We start from the raw sequence: 10,083 nt of genomic DNA, 5'->3' as shown, positions 1-10,083 counted from the left end.
AGTTGAGAGGAACTGAATGACCAAAGAGCAAGTGGAGGAGAAACCTGAGAGCACAGGGAAGGGCAAATGTCCAGACAGTGCTGGAAAGTTGTCCTTTGACAGGGACATTGAATCAGGAGAGGTGGGAACTCCAGAATGACGAGGGAGATGAAATAATAGAGTGTTGGTAATAGAAGTACAGGGGAAGACCGATATCTCTTCTGCTCTTAGTACACTTCCCATTAATTCAGATTTTGGCTTTTTTTTTTCTTTGTTTGTTTTAATATGTAAAAAAATCCAAAACCAAAACCAAAAATCACACCAAAAAAACACACACAAAAAGCAAACACAAAAAACATAAAAAAAAAAAAAAAACCAGAAAAAAAAAACCGAACCCACACAAACAAACCAACCCCCAAAAAAACCATTGAAAACCAAAAAAGAACAACAAAGACATGCACCTTTCAAGGCAGACATCAGTCATCAGTTGTCCCACCATAAACAGCCAGTGCTGTTTTAGGGGCCCCAATGTACCTGAGGTGCCTGCCTGGAATTGGCATCTGTCGCACAGGACCTGGGGAGACCAGAGCACCTTGTAATGCAGGTGGAGCCTGGGTAGGGGTTCCTGGGGCACCTGCATTGGCACCAGGTGTTTGTGTCCCTGGAGCTGAAGACATTTGTGTCCTAAATCCATGCCCAGTTCTGGAAAACTCTTTCAAAGAAATGTACCCCTCCTAGAAAGACTCTCAAATAAATAAATAAATAAATAAATAAATAAATAAATAAATGAGAAGTATGTTGACACCTTCCTTTGCTTTGCATCTTTGTCTTCAGTTCTTCTTATTTTAATTTTCATTGACATTAGCTGACATACAATGAGTTTACAAGCAAGAAGCCAAGATCATTTTGTGTCTTGCATAGCGCCCCATGCTCTCTGAACCTTCCTTGCCCTGGACTCCTCACACTTTGCCCAGAGCAAGTCACACTGAGGTGTTGGCTGGTTCCCTGGCTGAGATGTTGGTTTAGATGGTCACCTACAGCACAGGTGGATCCTGCCCCATCATCGTCTGCTCTGACCAGTTAGAAACAGAGCCCAACATCACCATGGGATCATAAGAGAACTGAGGTTGAAGGGACCTCAGGAGTCTGCAGTCCAACCTGTCACCAACTGGGTTACACCAAGGTGTTCAAGCCTTGATCCAATCCGAGCTTTAGCAGGACTAGAGAAGTGATCATCCCTTTGTAGTGGGCACTGGTGAGGATGCACCTTGAATCCTGGGGTCAGTTTTAGGCCCCTCATGGCAAGGAAGACATTGAGGTGCTGGAGACAGTTCACAGGAGGGTGACAAGGCTGGTGAAGGGTCTGGAGCACCAGTCTTATGAGGAGCGGTGGAGGGAGCTGGGGGTGTTCAGCCTTGAGTAAAGGAGGCTGAGGGGAGACCTTGTCACTGTCCACAACTGCCTGAAAGGAGGTTTGATCATGGTGGGTGTTGGTCTCTTCTCCCAAGTAGCAAGTGATAAGACAAGAGGAAATGGCCTCAAGCTGCACACGGGGAGGTTTAGATTGGATATTAGGAAAAAATTATTTGGGGAAAGGGTTTAGAAGCAACAGAACAGACTGCCCAGTGAGTTTGTGGAGTCACCATCACTGAAGGTGTTTAAAAGACATATAAATGATGCACTTAGGGATATGTTTTAGTGCCAGATTAGGTTAGGGTTGGACTTGATGATCTTAAGGGTCCCTTCCAACCACAATTATTCTCTGATTCTATGATAACTCATTTTTGATATTTTCTTTCTCAGAGGACCATGCAACCTCCCTGAGAGCCAGGACTTTTCTGAGGTGTTGGAGAGATGTCTCACGGTCACACCAGCCAGTTCCACCAGCACCTGTCTGTCCCTTCCCAGACCAAACCTTTTCTCCATATCCCAACCTTCCAGGCAAATTTCTGGGACACAGCAAATGCTGCCCAGGTCTTCTGGGCCTGTTCAGAAGAGAGCAGCAGGCCAACATGTTGATGGGCTCCCTGTGCACTTCAAAGCTTTCCTGACCATTTTTCTCAATGCCCCACTTGCATCCAAACTTTCTGGTCCTTAAGCTGTGGATGAGGGGATTGAGCAGGGATGTGGGGATGGTGCAAAAAAAAGGCTTTGTCAAACTGTCTGGGGAGGGCTGTTCTGGACATCCCACAGTCAAGGATGAGGTTGCTGGAGAAACCAGTGGCACTGGTGAGAGGTATAGGTGGAGAAGGCCTTGTGCCTGTCTACACTGGAGGAGAGCAGTGATGCATTCATGGGATGCCCATGCGAACAGGAAGGGAACAAATGGCTCCAGCGGACAAAAGGCCTTCCAGCCAGTTCTTTATCCATCACAGATGCACCATTCAGGCCATGAGCTGCAGCTTCTCCAGGAGATGTTGTGGGATACGGTATCAAAGGCTTTACTGCAGCCTAAGGACACAACACCCACAGCCTGTGTGGCGGATTCACTCCCCACGACAGACTTTCCCTCATCTGCTCAGCCAGTCACCTTGTCATAGAAGGAGATCAGGCTGGTCAAGCAGGACCTGCCTTTCACAAAGCCATGCTGACTGGGTCCGATTGCTCGTCTGGTATGAGTGACCTCACAGTCCTTTCCCAGCCATGTTCCTGCTGTTGGTCTATCCACTGCAGAGGCAGAAGTGACCTCACAGTCCCCTCCACAGCCATTGGCTTCCTACTGGACTATGAGTTCCTGAGACACAAGTGACCACATGGCATCGTACCAGCCATCACCCTCCTTGTGGTCCAGTGTGTGAGCAGATCAAACTGAGCTGCTTTCATCAAATGTATCCAATAGATTTCCTATCAAGGGTTTGAGTGCAGAAACGTTCCTCAGAGGACCTGCTGTATTTACTCTGGGGCATTATATATCTCTCTTGATAGATTTCTCCAAGGAAAAGATTCATGGAATCCTACAATAGCGCAGGTTGGAAGAGACTCCTGAACATCATCTCTGTCCCACTGACCTTTATGGCACCCCAAGGTTCATTTGTGCTCCCTTGGGTTCATCTCACCATGTGCACACATTGGACATGCACATGATGTGTATGGTTACATCTCATCTGAACAATGAAAACATGGACTTTTGACCTTGTATTTCATAGAATCATAGAATGTCTTGAGTTGGAAGGACCCACAGGTTCATGGAGTCCAACTCCTGTCCCTGCACAGGACACCCCACAGGTCACCCCGTGTGTCTGAGGACATTGTCCAGTCTCTTCTTGAACACTGTCAGGTTGGGGCCGTGACACCTCCCTGGGAGCCTGTTCAGTGTGCAGCACCTCTGGGTGAAGAACCTTTTCCTCATGTCCAACCTGAACTTCCCCTGGCACACCCTTCTTCCATTCCCTTGGGTTCTGTCATTGGTCACCACAGAGAAGAGATCAGTACCTTCCCTTCCTTCTCCCCTTGTGAGAAAGGTGTAGCCACCATGAGGTCTCCTTTCAGTCTTTTCTTCAGCTCTGATGCTGAGAAACCCCTTGGTTTCCTTTCTGAAGCAGAAAGGAGAAGCCATGACCTGTAGGCAATGGGAAGGGGGATCCTGTCCCTCACACACGGCTCAGGGCTCTTCCTGGGTCCGTGGGATGTGGGTGTGCAAGGCCCAGGGAAGGACAACACTGGGACAACAACTTCCAGCTTCCCCATGGGGCTGCAAGGAGGCAGCGAGGCCCCAGTGCCATGAGGACAACATGGCTTCTCCTGGGCCTCAGTGGCAGAGACAACTGCCACGGCCAAGGGGACAGAGACCTGGGTTCTGTGGGTCCCTTCCAGCCTTGCCAGCGCCCTTTGCCATCTCCACCACAGGCTGTTCTACACGGTCCTACCCCTGCCCCTCTTTCCCTGCAGGCTGCAGACACCCATCTCGCTTCCCCACCTGCTCTCACCCCAGCATTTCTGCACCTTCACTGATGTGTCTGCACCCTCACTGGCTGCTCTTGGAACACAAACCATGGGCTGATCCAGCTCCCTCTGGGTGACCTCTTGCACCACAGCACTGCCCTTCCACTGACATTTCTTCCTCTGATATCCAGTCCTCACTTTCCAAACTGTCCTATGTGATATTTTTTTCCCTCTTCTGCTTTTTCCCACTACAAAGGAATACTCAGCCACCTCAGGAACTGCCCTTCATGCAGGGAACCCAACCCATTAGGCTTCTTGTGGTCTTTTACCTGACAGAAGACAAGTAACCTCACCATGATCTTATAAATCCCAGGACTGCTGCTGTTCTTTCAGTTTCTCTGACAGACACGACCATGTCCCTGCTGCTGTCCCGTCATGTTCTCAGGTGGGATGGACATGACAACCCGTCTCCAAGGCCTCTTCCTGGGTAGGGACTCTGGGCACTTAGGCAGAGGTTCTTTCCCAGCCATGTCCCTGCTGCGGGGCTGTCACCTCCAGAGACAGAACTGACCTCACTGCCCCTTCACAGCCACACGCTTCTGTCTGGATTATGAGTGTCTGAGACACAATTGACCTCATAATACCATAACCATCCATCACTGTTTGGTCCAGGACCCTATCAGAAAACAGTATGATTGTTTTATCAAATTTATCAAATATATTCTCTACTAGTAATTTGAGGGTAAAAACACTCTTCTGAGGAACCGTTGTATTTATGTTGACACCTTTAGAACTCCTTTTCTGTCTCTTATTCTTTTTGTTTTTCCTCTGCCTATTCTGTCTTCAAAATCCTCTTCAAGGGAAAGATTCATTGAATCGCAGAATATCTTGAGGTTTGAAGAGAGCCCTTGCCTCACTTGTCTCACTGTCCTGCTCCAGGCAGGGTGAACCAGGTGAGGTTGTTCAAGGGTTCAAAGTGCACTCGTCACATCATACAGAGGGAGAATAAAGACATTCAGCAGTATTGGCCCAAGCGCTGGTCCCTGAGGGATTGCACTGGTAACCGGCTACACTGAGGGCTTTGTACCACTGATGACATTTGGCTCGATTGTCCAGCCAACCTCCCACCCAGCTTCCAGTTCTCCAGCCCAGAGATCACTGATCTGGCTACTAGGACACCTTGGAACACCATGTCTGTGACCTTGCAAAATTCCAGGCATGGAGGCAGGCTGACCAGTCATTAATTCTCCTTCATGCTTTTCTTGCAGATGGGTTTGACATTTGCTTTTCCTGAGGGCCTCGGAACCCTTCTGACTGTTTTGTCACTTTTGAGAGCACAATCCAGAATCACAGGCAAGGGTGGCAGAGCAGACTGGAGCACTTGCAATGATCCTGTCCAGGGCAGCTGAGACGAATCTCACTGGGGCAGTGAGGTTTGTTCCTGGAGTCACACACAGAAATGTCAGGTTCTGTCAAGCATCCATGTCTGACCTGGACTCGTGAACTCCTTCTGTACCCAAGGGTGCTCAGATACAGTGTCTGTCCCTTTTACACATAGAGGCTGTAGTCTCAGTTTCTCTCTGGCCTCCTGTTGCCACTCCCAGAGTACAGGAGGCACCTCAGCCCTGTGGTGTGTCAGCTGCTCTGCACTCATCTGAGATGTCCCCCATCATGAGGAATGGACACGGGGATCACAGCTGGAGGATGCACAACCCGGTGCTGCATTCAGGTGGTTTCCCAAAGGATGTTTCTTCCAGTATGAAGTGACCTCAAGAGCTTGTTTGTGCCACAGGCCTTCATGGAATCCCCAAGAACAGCTGATGACGTTTGTCCTCACTTGGCTTTATCTCACCTCACATACATGATGTGCGTGCTCACATCTCATCTGTACAATGCAAACATGGATTTCCGACCTGCTCATTCAGTGTCCATCCACAGAGGGAAGAGCTGTGAGCTGGGGAGAGAGGCCAAGGCTGGAAATGGTGGTTATGAGGGGCGTGACGATGCCCTGGGGCAGATGCTGTGGTGTGTCCAGTGCACAGGGGCACAGCCCAGCCCCTGCTCTGCTGGTCCTGCAGGTCTCTGGCAGGAGGGCTGGCTCTCAGAGGACGCTGCAGTGTGCCAGCCCTGCACACACACACTGTTCATGTGTACAATGGTGTTTGAATCTGTGGCCACATTTGTGGGCATGTTCTTGAGATAACCTTTAGAAGAAGACCTAAACCTTCTGGCCCTTCCCATAGGAGATCACCTTTCTATCTGGAAAGGCTGTTGTGAGGCCACCTCTGTGACACAAGTGCACATTGCCTGTCCCTGTCTGCGCTCACAGCACTGACACACAGCAGGACGGGGACCAAGCTGCCAGAGCACTCAGGCCTTGCACCAACACAAGGGATGAGAAGGAGAGTGTGGGAGTGAAACCAGAACAGCTCTGGAAGACCAAGCGCTTGTGCTGCCTGGCAGTGCTGCCATGCTGGACTCTTGTCCCTCCACCCATGCACAGGAACTGTCCCTGCAGCTCCAAACAGGCCTTTCAGGAAAGATACAGTGAAAGAAGAGTCACTACAGAACCTTTTATTTTGTTTAAATACACAGAGATCATGGTTCCTCATTTGCCCAGCCAGTGATTATAAAAGAACAGAGTGAATTAGAAAGGGGATGACAATGTTTTCACAACCGAAAAAAACACCGGTAACAACAGAAAATACAGATTACAGGCTGGGCCTGTAATTAGTTACATTAAAACTGCTATATAGAATAAGTTTATTGGTTTGGTAAACACCCAGATATCTGTTTCCACAGGGCATCCTTGAGCTCCTGGTTCTTCATGCTGTAGATGAGGGGATTAATAACTGGAGGCACCATCGAGTACAGAATTGCCACCAGCAGGTCCCCGGAAGGTGAGGAGATGGAGGTGGACTTCAGGTACGAAAATGCACCAGTGCTGAGGAACAGGGAGACCACGGCCAGGTGAGGGAGGCAGGTGGAAAAGGCTTTGTGCCGTCCCTGCTCAGAGGGGATCCTCAGCACGGCCCTGAAGATCTGCACATAGGAGAAAAGAATGAAAATAAAACAAACAAATGCTAAACAAGAGCTGACCACAATAAGCCAGACTTCCCTGAGGTAGGAGTGTGAGCAGGAGAGCTTGAGGATCTGGGGGATTTCACAGAAGAACTGGCCCAGGGCATTGCCCTTGCACAGGGGCAGTGAAAATGTATTGGCCGTGTGCAGCAGAGCACTGAGAAACCCAGTGGCCCAGGCAGCTGCTGCCATGTGGACACAAGCTCTGCTGCCCAGGAGGGTCCCGTAGTGCAGGGGTTTGCAGATGGCAACGTAGCGGTCGTAGGACATGACAGTGAGAAGGAAATATTCTGCTGTAGCACAGAAAAAGAAAAAAAAAGCTGGGCAGCACACCCTGCATAGGAGATGTTCCTGGTGTTCCAGAGGGAATTGGCCATGGATTTGGGAACAATGGTGGAGATGGAGCCCAGGTCGAGGAGGGCGAGGCTGAGCAGGAAGAAGTACATGGGGGTGTGGAGGTGCTGGTCCCAGGCTATGGTGGTGATGATGAGGCCGTTGCCCAGGAGGGCAGCCAGGTAGATGCCCAGGAAGAGCCAGAAGTGCAAGAGCTGCAGCTCCCGTGTGTCTGTGAATGGCAGGAGGAGGAACTGGGTGATGGAGCTGCTGTTGGACATTTGCTGCCTCTGCTGGGGACCTGTCCAAAGAGGAAAAGACAGTGACAGTTTAGGTGAGACTTCTCTGAGGAAAAACAACATGTCATTTCTCCTTGAACATCCCGTCTCTGAATGAGCAATGATTCCTCTCATTCTCCATGACTACCATCTGAATGATATCGTTCATCACAGTTTAAAACGTAGCTTTAGCATCTGGTTTCCCTGAGAATACTTCTGGGACAGGACTCCCAGTGTTGGTGTTCAAACAAAAAGTGGCCCCCTTCCCCTCCCCATCCCAATACTAGACAGTAAGAGAACCAAGGACAGGTGGAGAAACAGTGAAGAACACTGCAGTACTCCCGAAATTAAAGGAAGGACAGAAAGGTAGACAGGGATGCTAGGAAGCCTTCTCCCTACGCAGCTGTGCTCACTGCCGCTCACATGATGTCACTGCAGGGCAAGTGCTTTTAGCATCTTTTTTTTTTGTGTACCTCATTCCAGGAACCCTTCACCTGGAGGTCCAGGTGCTGAGGTGGAGACTTGTGACCTGAGCCCCATTGCTTTGGGGTAGAGGCTCTTCTGGGGAAGAGAGCAGACAAGGGGATTGCACTGGGAAATGTGTCTGCAATCGAGAGGATGTGAGAGAGGTTCCTAAATCCCATCTCCAGCATTTCTGGTAGCAGTTAACTCTCCCTGTCCATGTCTGTGCAGCCTGCAGCTGTGTCTCTGTCCCTGGGTCTGCTCCCTGTCAGTGCCACAGACCCCATCCCACCCGCTGTGTGCTCAGCTCTGTCCTGCTCACACCTCCTGGCACTGCCCAGGGGCAGCTCTGTGTGTGCAGGGGCTCAGGAGCAGCTCAGACAAGTCCTAACGAGAAGTGGGGTCTTAGCACCTTCTTTGGGGCAGAGAAATAAATTCCCGTCTCCCACTGCCTACCCAGCCAACCAACAGTGGAAAGAACTCAAAACTCAAAATCATCCCTATGAGATAAATACTTCCTCAGTGTCCCTGATCCACGCAGTTCCCTCTCAATGGCAGAAGGACCCTGCCATGCCAGATCTTGCTCTTTCCACCAGATCTTCTTTCCTTGGTGTTTTTGGGATCTCCCCGGGCAGGCTGAGCGCTGACCCTGGCAGGTGGCAGAGTCCCTGCCCTGGCACAGCCCTGGGGTGCAGGGACCCTGCTCTGCAGGACAGCCCTGGGCACCCCTGCCTGCACATTTACATCTACACCCCACAGCCACCCTTGGGAGAACACAGCATTCACGTCTTGTCACTCTGACAGTGCAGAAGGCAATCCCTGCTCGCAGCACATCCTCTCCTCTGCGTCAGAGAATCTCTGAAAGTTGTACTTACGTGTCTTGCAGGGTCTGCAATGTGACAGCTTTCTGAGATCCTACCAAGATTTGCAGATACAGTGCCCTGCAGCCACAGGCTTCATGTCTGAGTAGATTTCATTTCCAGTGATCTCTCAGCATCCTCCCACCCCAGACTGCATTTCCCTCTCTCTGCCTGGCTCCTGTGCCCTCGGTGTTGCAGGCAGAGCCCTCAGCCCTGCTGCGCTGTGCAGTGGAGCTGCTCCTGGGCAGAGCTGTCTCTCTGCAGCGCTGCCGCTTGCCAGGAGCTCCCTCTGTCCCAGGAGCCCAGCCCCGCTCAGCAGCACAGGAGCAGCCCATGATGTCCCTTTCTTTGTCCCCTCTGGGCTCCATCCAGGTGTCCCTGGGTCTCCAGGGACACATCCTTTGAAACAACCTCAAGTAATAAGTGATGTTGATTCTGTCTCCTCTGCAGCAACACTTCTTTCCAGCATTGTGTTCTTTGTATTAAAAAATAAATTGGTATGAGAATCATCTTTTATTTTCCCATCATTAGACAGGGCACCAGGAAGGTTACAGCAAATGATTTGATTTCTCCAAGCTGAGGGAGGAATATCTTCAGTTGAAGGAATGTAGGTATTTTGTTCTGGTTTTATACTCCCAGGTCTAGAGAGACATTCCTCAGTCTTTGGCCATCTCATGTCTGTGCTCTGAAGCAAAGCCTTTGCACACATGGACTCCTGGGCACTTGGTACCAGGTTTCTTGTGGCAGGTCAGAGCTGGGCTGGTGCCACAGCTGGGGTGGTCCAGCCCAGATGTGAGGCAATGGCCTCAGCCAGGGACCTGACTGGGGAGCTGGAGCTGTCAGTGCTGCAGACAGAGCTGTGACACGGGTGGAATGAACTGCCAGGCAGGGTGGCAGAAGTGAGTTCATCTGGTCTGCAAGGACAGCAGCCTCCAAGCACAGCAACAGGCCAGATCAGAACTCAGTCCAGACCTGTAAGGCAATTCAAGGGCCCATAATGATCTGTTGCTACTGCAAGAACACTTAAAGGAGAAACAAAGACAGTGTGTGGCCACTGATGAATTTCAATAAGGGAAAGAGGTGAGAATCTCTGTGTCCTGTTGTCCTGTATCTTCACCAGCAATGTGTCCAGGCCTCTGTGACTTGAGACAGGAATGTGGAGAACAACCAGCAGTGGATGGGGATCAAGTCAGGGGTCACTGGAACTA

At 50.4% G+C, this 10,083-nt stretch overlaps 1 pseudogene; it reads right to left on the bottom strand.

Annotated features, from left to right (window-relative positions):
• Nucleotides 1-6,624: 6,624 nt before the first annotated feature.
• LOC139828667 (olfactory receptor 14J1-like) lies at nucleotides 6,625-7,556 on the bottom strand (annotated as a pseudogene).
• Nucleotides 7,557-10,083: the final 2,527 nt, after the last annotated feature.

Source organism: Patagioenas fasciata, chromosome 9, assembly GCF_037038585.1.
Source record: "Patagioenas fasciata isolate bPatFas1 chromosome 9, bPatFas1.hap1, whole genome shotgun sequence".
Taxonomy (NCBI): domain Eukaryota; kingdom Metazoa; phylum Chordata; class Aves; order Columbiformes; family Columbidae; genus Patagioenas; species Patagioenas fasciata.
The sequence above is the reverse complement of the archived record's forward strand: the minus strand, read 5'-3'. Positions and strand labels throughout refer to the sequence as shown.